The 10539-nt window shown below is 36.1% G+C and overlaps 1 pseudogene; it reads right to left on the bottom strand.

Moving 5' to 3' along the window:
• Window positions 1-586: 586 nt before the first annotated feature.
• On the bottom strand, window positions 587-9453 carry LOC149252500 (PI-PLC X domain-containing protein At5g67130 pseudogene; annotated as a pseudogene).
• Window positions 9454-10539: the final 1086 nt, after the last annotated feature.

Raw genomic sequence — 10539 nt, 5'->3', positions numbered from 1 at the left:
TTGGGTCTAATTTCTCAGAATTTGGTAGGGATTTTTGGAATTATAAGTTGAGTTGCAAATTTTCCACAATCCTGGTATCCAAGTTTGAATCCACAAATGCAATGAAAAACCCATTTCAAATAATAGAAAATAAATATTTGACAAAAACAATTTATCCAGTTACCAATCAAAAACTCTAAAATATAACATGTTTAGACAACCCCAATAAAAGGGAAAAGAAACCTGTAACCATTAGACCATATAATCAAACCAGAAACCACTTAATAGGTGCCATGTGATGTTATTATCAACACACCCACTAGTAGGGTGCAATTGAATTGAGCAATTAATCTTACCTATTTTATTTATACATAACCCATGATTGTTTGACCAACATATTTGTTAAATGTTTGTTTTTCTTTGGAAACGAGCTAATATCTAGGCATGTAACTATATATTGGCCATTTCAAGAAAATAATAATTTCAAGCTGGTAAAGTATTGATGGGTTTGTTAAATGTCAATTTTCCATCAAGAGTTATTCAATATTTGGATGCGTAATAGTGAATGTTTTTAATTTTAGTTTTTTTTCAATGAGAATATGATCTTTTAGGTGCTTCTTGAACTTCCCCTAGTCTAATACAATAATGCTCTGAAAACTGAAAAAATAACATTGAGACCTAAAGAAAATTCACAGGAAAAGTAAGTACTAGATTTTTGCTTAACATAGTTTAAAACCAGGCAAGATGCAACAATATTGGATACATATAGGGATTTACCATTGAATTTTTTTACTCCAATGAACACTCCTCTGCCATCACTCCTCTGCAAGAGTCCAGTGTATGAAAATTAACCCATTAATGATGTAGAACAAAAGTTTGGACCTTAGTACATAGTTGTAGAAAGGAAAAAGATACTTTGAACCATCTTTTGTTCTAATATTGATATCCAAATAGTAGAAAGATTAACCACAAGCAAAAATCATTTCAATTAAAAGATCTGATTTTGTGTGTTATGGAAACACATTGAAATGTTACCATACCATGTAGAAGTTTATTGCAATGAATTTGGGAATCTTCTCTGCTACATGATAACATACATTGAGCATTTGGATAAGTAAAATGGAATGGTCCTTGTAGCTTCCACTTGGATCAAGAATGGTAGTAAAGCAATTCATTAGAAACAATATAGTTGCTTCTATGTTCAATGTCTCTAGAGTCCACTAATAAGAAATGCCTCATGTTGCTTCCTTTGAGGACATGGAAGTGAACACTACCAAACGTTGATTATTGGCTACCATCTTTATCACAGTTGTCCAATCTTCCCCATTCTTTGGCATTTTAGACATAGGCAACTAGTACTTTTCTATATCCATATAAGTAAACACCTTGGTAAGTCCTTTGGTGGCATGTACATTGTTAGCGCCTAGATTTACCTTAGGCTGAGGAAGGTAGGATCTAGGGCCAACATCAAACCACGCTTAACCTGGTAGCTAGCCCTACCAGGTCGGGAGAGGGCTCTCTCCGGGTCAATCTCAGCAAATTATGATCAATGAGGGCTTGAGATGACTGATAGAAATACTGATCTTAGGCTAGATATATGTGTGAAAAATTTTGATTGAATAAAATGATGTTTTTGTTGGCTCAGATGGAAAGGTAGATTTTGGGTGCGGGGAATGAGGCTTAGTCTTGCAGAGATCTCAATGGGGCAAGGTAGGAAATTGTTTTTTGGCACTTAAAATTGAATGAGATGGAAGTATTAGATATATGAGGAGCTGAAGAGGGCAAGAAATCTTATGGATCCTCTCCAAACAGCTGAAAACATCAAAGACTAAAGCAAACCTCAAGTAGAGCACTGCAATTTCAATGGATTCTACTTACACTCTTGTTTGTTTTAGCTGAGAAGAAATAAGAGAGATAATGGCATACAATCACATAAATAAATTCATAATTACAAAGGAAAGCACTGTACAAAGACAAATTGCCACATGGATCCCAAAGAGTGCTGCAAACCCTGGTCTCAATTCCTTAGCCAAAATGCTGATATGAGTGTACAATGAAGCTCAAGGCTTTCTCAAAAGTCCAACCTTCTGCCAAATTCCAGCCCCTACACTATGAAATTCATAAAATATATACATTTTTTCATCCTTGTACTAAGGGATTGAGCTCAACCATTTTCTTCAAAATAGAATTAGTTACATTAAACTTGGGCCGAATTTCTGAAAATAGGTGTTGAAGATGAGCTCGTATCTCCTAAACCATAGCACATGTTACAAAACTGAAAGAGGTTTTTGTAGATAAGGTCATGTTGGAGACAAACCTCTCACAAATTTGGGAAATGCATTTCCAGTAGCTCGAAATCTATTCCACAAAATCATCTCTAAAACAGAAAATCATTAAAAATTTAAATCTGTGAAAATGAGTTGTAAAGATCTAGTCACATATCCCAATCCATGACACCTGTGAATAAAATGAAAGATGTTTTGTTATATGGCTCATGTTTAACAAAAACCACCTTGGGTTTTTCAAAATTACTTTCCATCTGTTGTAAAATGGCCCCACACTGAAATGACTAAAACAGTAAAAAATATGAAAAATTTGCTTTGTTTTAATGTAGGCTCCAAATATCACTGTATATCTCTCACATAGTGGCACCTGTGCATAAACTGAAGGAGGTTTTTGTTATTTAGTATGTGATGAACAAAACCTCTTTCAGAAAAATTCCTTACCATTATTTCAGAAAGTGATTTTGTACTAAACTTGTCATTGTGTGCAGCAACTGATCTCAAAACATGAATAACCAAGAATCACTCATTCATTTCTTCTAATCGAGGAACCGGTTACGGGAGTGTGATATACCATTGGAAAGGTTTTTCCGAGCTTCTTCTGATGTACACACTTATGACATGTTTTGTTCTGAACATCATGTGCAAAACATCTAAAAAAACCATACATAGTAAGAGCTCATGTTGATCCCTGGTGACACGCTGCGAAGACTGGGACTAACATCGGCTCCAATGGGGATGGTAGCTCCTTGGAGGTGCCAAGAACTACAGATCTCTGGAAAGCAGACAGTGCCTCTTCCATTGGGCATGGATGGTCAAACAACTGCAAACCCAAAACAACTCATACCAATCCAAAAACATATACATACTGCAACTTGTACATAAACAAATACCGCAAACTGAATTGCTACCTTGGGCAACTTATTTATGTACAAATCTAACCCACTGTGCTACAAAATTGATAGATCAAGTAATGCTATAATGCCATATCAATCAATCAAGTAACTGTGACAAGGATGCTGCTTGAAAGTGCTTCAACCAGGACACAAATGTAAATGATGATAGCCATACATGCACATAACGAGTCTGGTTATGTAAGAGAAAATTTGATCTATCATTCAAACTATAAAAAAAAAATCCATGTACGTTGCAATAGGATCGAAAAAACCATACTCTATTTGTTGCCCCAACTCCTCACTGCATGCTTGCAGCTGCAAACTATCAATGCAAATATCCATGGGCAGCCTTACCTTCTATTCCTTTTGCTGAAAAAGGTCCCCAAAGAATGGGACTCAACAGTCTAGATCCTGGGACTATATTTGGGTCTCCAATTCAATTAGATATCCTTCAATTTTGATGGCAAACTCTTGCAAAAAATTGAGCTTAACTTCATGGCTGCATCGGCAGGATTTCAGATAAGAAGAAAGAGATGAAGCAAAGTTCTCATCTACCTCATCATCCGTGCACATATCTTCCCGTTCTCTAAAACCTTGAATAGAGGGCACCTCTATTTTGAATTCTTCCACTTTCTCCATCCATGTTTCAAGAAAGATATGCCAAAAATTTGCAAAGGACTTAATAGATCTGATAAGAAAACCTTCAATCCATTTTCTACATTTGCCTTGAAATGAATCAAAGAACAATCTGATGAAGACATCTTCCTTTTTAACTCTAAGAATGTCCACAAATGTTTTAAAAATTTCTATATGTTCTAGAGTCAAAGTCAGATCTTCCCCATTGAATTTAGGGCCATTGCTCAAAATGTATGCATCCTTTGGTAATTGATTAGGAAAACCAGGAAGATTAGAAAAATCAATACATGAATACCTTGAACAAATAGAAGCAACATCTAAGTCCTTCATTTAACCAATGGAGCCACCATCAATACTTTGAAACTCGAGACTTCGAACAGTGGAGTTGCCAGGTAGATGATTTCAGCCTTCATATGTGTCTGACTGTTGTCCACCATCAACAATCAGATCTGAACTTGATTACAAAATTGTACTGGGGAAATTTGCAAGTCAGATGTTCCGTTTATAAGACTAGACCAGAGATTGACTGAAGTAGCTTTTATCTACTTGCACTAATGCAAAGCAAAAGCGTTTCGAAGGCTACCTGGCTAATCTTCAGACTCCGTCTGTAGTTTATAAAACGAAAAACACTAACAAACAAACAATTTCTTCCCCAGTATGGTTGCCACTATGTTAGTTCCTAGATTTACCTTAGGCTAAGGAAGGTAGGATCCAGGGCCAACATCAAACCACACTTAACCTGGTAGCTAGCCCTACCAGGTCGGGAGAGGGCTCTCTTCGGGTCAATCTCAACAAATTATGATCAATGAGGGTTTGAGATGACTGATAGAAATACTAATCTTAGGCTAGATATATGTGTGAAAAAGTTTGATTGAATCAAATGATGTTTTTGTTGGCTTAGATGGAAAGGTAGATTTTGGGTGCGGGGAATGAGGCTCAATCTTGCAGAGATATCAATGGGACAAGGTAGGCAATTGTTTTTTGGCACTTAAAATTGAATGATATGGAAGGATTAGACAGGTGACGAGCTGAAGAGGGCAAGAAAGCTCATGGATCCTCCCCAAACAGCTGAAAACATCAAACATTAAAGCAAACCTTAAGTAGAGCACTGCAATTTCAATGGATTCTAATTACACTCTTGTTTGTTTTAGCTGAGAAGAAATAAGAGAGATAATGGCATACAATCACATAAATAAATGCACAATTACAAAGGAAAGCACTGTACCAAGACAAATTGCCACATGGATCCCAAAGAGTGCTGCAAACCATGGTCTCAATTCCTTAGCCAAAATGCTGATATGAGTGTACAATGAAGCTCAAGGCTTTCTCAAAAGTCCAACCTTCTGCCAAATTCCAACCCCTACACTATGAAATTCGTAAAATATATACATTTTTTCATCATTGTACTAAGGGATTGAACTCAATCATTTTCTTCAAAATAGAATTAGTTACATTAAACTTGGGCCGAATTTCTGAAAATAGGTGTTGAAGATGAACTCGTATCTCCTAAACCATAGCACCTATTACAAAACTGAAAGAGGTTTTTGTAAACAAGGTCATGTTGGATAATCTCTCAAATTTGGGAAATTCGTTTCCAATAGCTTGCAATATGTTCCACAAAATCATCTCTAAAACAGAAAATCATTAAAAATTTAAATCTGTGAAAATGAGCTGTAAATATCTAGTCACATATCCTAATCCATGACACCTGTGAATAACATGAAAGAGGTTTTTTTTATATGGATCATTCTTAACAAAAAACTCCTTGGGTTTTGAAAAATTACTTTCCATCTGTTGTAAAATGGCCCTACACTAAAATGACTAAAACAGTAAAAAAATATGAAAAATTTGCTTTGTTTTAATGTAGGCTCCAAATATCACTATATATCTCTCACATAGTAGCACCTGTGCATAAACTGAAGGATTTTTTTGTTATCTAGTATGTGATGAACAAAAACCTCTTTCACTTTTGAAAAATTCCTTACCATTATTTCAGAAATTGATTTTGTACTAAACTTGTCATTGTGTGCAGCAACTGACCTCAAAACATGCATAACCAAGAATCACTCATTCATTTCTTCTAATCCAGGAACCGGTTACGGGAGTGTGATATACCGTTGGAAAGATTTTTCTAAGCTTCTTCTGATGGACACACTTATGACATGTTTTGCTTTTAACATCATGTGCAAAACATCTAACAAAACCAGACATAGTAAGAGCTCCTGTTGATCCGTGGTGATAGGCTGCGAAGACTGGAACTAACATCGGCTCCAATGGGGATGGTAGCTCCTTGGAGGTGCCAAGAACTACAGATCTATGGAAAGAAGACAATGCCTCTTCCATTGGGCATGGATGGTCAAACAACTGCAACCCAAAATAACTCATACCAATCCAAAAACATATACATACTACAACTTGTACATAAACAAATACCGCAAACTGAAATGCTACCTTGGGAAGCTTATTTATGTACAAATCTAACCCAATTTGCTACAAAATTGATAGATCAAGTAATGCTGTAATGCCATATCAACCAATCAAGTAACTGTGACAAGGATGTTGCATGAAAGTGCTTCAACCAGGACACAAATTTAAATGATGATAGCCATACATGCACATAATGAGTCTGGTTATGTAAAAGACAATTTGATCTATCATTCAAGTTAAAAAAAAATCCATGTACGTTGCAATAGGATATAAAAAACCAGACTCTGTTTGCTGCCCAAACTCCTCACTGTATGCTTCTAGCTGCAAACTATCGATGCAAATATCCATGGGCAGCCTTTCCTTCTATTCCTTCTGCTGAAAAAGGTCCCCAAAGAATGGGACTTGACAGTCTAGATCCTGGGACTGTATTTGGGTCTCCAATTCAATTAGATCTCCTTCAATTTTGATGGCAAACTCTTGCAAAAAATTGAGCTTAACTTCATGGCTGCATCGGCAGGATTTCAGATAAGAAGAAAGAGATGAAGCAAAGTTCTCATCTACCTCATCATCCATGCACATATCTTCCCATTCTCTAAAAACCTTGAATAGAGGGCACCTCTATTTTGAATTATTCCACTTTCTCCATCCATGTTTCAAGAAATATATGCCAAAAATTTGCAAAGGACTTAATAGATCTGATAGGAAAACCTTCAAACCATTTTCTACATTTGCCTTGAAACGAATCAAAGAACAATCTGATGAAGACATCTTTCTTTATAACTCTAAGAATGTCCACAAATGTTTTAAAATCTTCTATATGTTCTAGAGTCAAAGTCAAATCTTCCCCATTGAATTTAGGGCCATTGCTCAAAATGTATGCATCCTTTGGTAATTAATTAGGAAAACCATGAAGATTAGAAAAATCGATACATGAATACCTTGAAAAAATAGAGGTAACATCTGAGTCCTTCATTTAGCCAATGGAGCCACCATCAATACTTTGAAACTCGAGACTTCGAATAGTGGAGTCGCCAAGTAGATGATTTCAGCCTTCATATGTGTTTGACTGCTGTCCACCATCAACAATCAGATCTGAACTTGATTACAAAATTGTACTGGGGCAATTTGCAAGTCAGATGTTCCGTTTAAAGAGTAGACCAGAGATTGACTGAAGTAGCTTTTATCTACTTGCGCTAATGCAAAGCAAAAGCGTTTCGAAGGCTACCTGGCTAATCTTCAGACTCCGTCTGTAGTTTATAAAATAAATAACAATAAAAAACAAACAATTTCTTCCCTAGTATGGTCGCCACTATGTTAGTGCCTAGATTTACCTTAGGCTAAGGAAGGCAGGATCCAGGGCCAACATCAAACCACGCTTAACCTGGTAGCTAGCCTTACCAGGTCGGGAGAGGGCTCTCTCCGGGTCAATCTCAGCAAATTATGATCAATAAGGGCTTGAGGTGACTGATGGAAATACTGATCTTAGGATATATATATGTGTGAAAAAGTTTGATTGAATCAAATGATGTTTTTGTTGGCTTAGATGGAAAGGTAGATTTTGGGTGCGGGGAATGAGGCTCAGTATTGCAGAGATCTCAATGGGGCAAGGTAGGCAATTGTTTATTGGCACTTAAAATTGAATGAGATGGAAGGATTAGACAGGTGAGGAGTTGATGAGGGCAAGAAAGGTCATGGATCCTCTCCAAATAGCTGAAAACATCAAAGACTAAAGCAAACCTCAAGTAGAGCATTGCAATTTCAATGGATTCTACTTACACTCTTGTTTGTTTTAGCTGAGAATAAATAAGAGAGATAATGGCATACAATCACATAAATAAATGCACAATTACAAAGGAAATCACTATACCAAGACAAATTGCCACATGGATCCCAAAGAGTGTTGCAAACCCTAGTCTCAATTCCTTAGCCAAAACGTTGATATGAGTGTACAATGAAGCTCAAGGCTTTCTCAAAAGTTCAACCTTCTGCCAAATTCCAACCCCTACACTATGAAATTCATAAAATATATGCATTGGTTCATCCTTGTACTAAGGGATTGAGCTCAACCATTTTCTTCAAAATAGAATTAGTTACATCAAACTTGGGCCGAATTTATGAAAATAGGTGTTGAAGATGAACTCGTATCTCCTAAACCATAGCACCTGTTACAAAACTTAAAGAGGTGTAGATAAGGTCATGTTGGAGAAAAACCTCTCTCAAATTTGGGAAATTTGTTTCCAGTAGCTCGTAATCTGTTCCACAAAATCATCTCTAAAACATAAAATCATTAAAAATTTAAATATGTGAAAATGAGCTGTAAAGATCTAGTCACATATCCCAATCCATGACACATGTGAATAAAATGAAAGATTTTTTTGTTATATGGCTCGTGCTTAACAAAAACCTCCTTGGGTTTTGCAAAATTACTTTCCATCTGTTGTAAAATGGCCCCGCACTAAAATGACTAAAACAGTAAAAAATATGAAAAATTTGTTTTGTTTTAATGTAGGCTCCAAATATCACTGTATATATCCCACATAGTAGCACCTGCGCATAAACTGAAGGAGGTTTTTGTTATTTAGTATGTGATGAACAAAAACCTCTTTCACTTTTAAAAAATTCCTTACCATTATTTCAGAAACTGATTTTGTACTAAACTTTTCATTATGTGCAACAACTGACCTCAAAACATGCATAACCAAGAATCACACATTCATTTCTTCTAATCCAGGAACCGGTTACGGGAGTGTGATATACCATTGGAAATATTTTTCCGAGCTTCTTCTGATGGACACACTTGCGACATGTTTTGTGCTGAACATCATATGAAAAACATCTAACAAAACAAGACACAGTAAGAGCTCATGTTGATCCCAGGTGACAGACTGCGAAGACTGGAACTAACATACATAGTGGTCAACGATTTTTTGTAACAAATTTTTTGGGATTTAAGGATAAAAATCTTCCACTTCCCTCAATGTATTGACCACAATTTCCTAACAAAAATTAGGGATTGTTCATCAAACTTGCAGAAAAAATAACTATTTCTTCATTTTCACATTAAACTCTCCTCTTTGTACCCCTATGTCTCTAGAACCTTCAAAAGCATGATTAATTCTAGTTGGAAAGGGAAAGTTGTGTATAAGGAAAAATTTGTCCTCAATGAATATTATAATAATTTATGTGGGACTGAAGGATAAAAATGATTCCACTTCCCTTAATGTATTTACCATATGTTCCTAACAAAAAGCAAGGATTTTAGCATGGATATTTCCACAGTCAGCAAATTGTTGATGATGAAGACTTCTGGAAAACTATGTGTCGAAATCATATGCTTTCCCAATGTTTCGAGTGAATATTTCACCCATCTTCAGGGGATTTAAGCTTACTAATGATATAAAAAGTGGTAGACCACTTTAAATAGAGAATGGGGTTAAAATTTAACCGCTTGAAGGTAAATAAATTATATAGGAAAGAATTGTTGAATAAATTTAATTTTAGAAAGATAATCAGATAAGGGATTCATATTTGATAATTTATCCATTATTAGAGGCGATTTTCAGAGTAGTAGCAACTAGGGCTTGATACGAATGGTTTCCATAGGGGGAGGGAGCGGGGCTTCCTCCTATCGAAATGTAGCCATGGACAAGGGAAGGGGATCTCGATGTGCTTCGGGACACGAACATGCTAATGGTATGTCAGAGAAGGTACATGGGTCAGTAGAAGTCGATGGTGAAGGACAGAGAACGAATGAAGACAGGGTTCCAACAGGAAAGAAAACAAAACAACATCGACAATAGAAGTCAAAAGATTCCACAAGGTCGTGCAAGCCAAAATAGTGGTAATCCCAACTGCATTGATCATTGATCCCAAGATCCAAGCCTTCAGAGAACAAATGAGGTCATATGTTTTCATATGCAAATTCATGGGACTCTCGCCCATAGAAAAGTATTTGTGCGATTGGATCAAACATCTCTATAAACCGAGGGGAGAAATAGAACTACATCTAGGGTTAAAACGTTTCTTCACAGTGGTATTTTCCAATATGGAAGATAAAGATTGAATTTTTGATTGTGGTCCTTATTTTTTTGCATCGGTTGGTTTGTACATGCAGCCATGGGTGGAGAACTTCACCCCGGAGAAGGAAACCTTTGCACATGTCCCGATTTTGATCAAGTTGTATTCCCTTCCCCTGGGCTATTTTCTTTCGAAAAATTTAAAGCTGATAGGAGATTCTTTGGGTAAATTCATTAAAATTTAAGCAACACTACAAGGCAGATATATAACATATGAAAAGGTTGTCTAAAAATGAATGTCTC

This window comes from Pinus tabuliformis, chromosome 7, assembly GCF_031772625.1.
Source record: "Pinus tabuliformis cultivar Carrire ecotype Pingquan chromosome 7, CPIR1, whole genome shotgun sequence".
Taxonomy (NCBI): domain Eukaryota; kingdom Viridiplantae; phylum Streptophyta; class Pinopsida; order Pinales; family Pinaceae; genus Pinus; species Pinus tabuliformis.
This window is presented reverse-complemented; position numbering and strand designations above follow the sequence as displayed.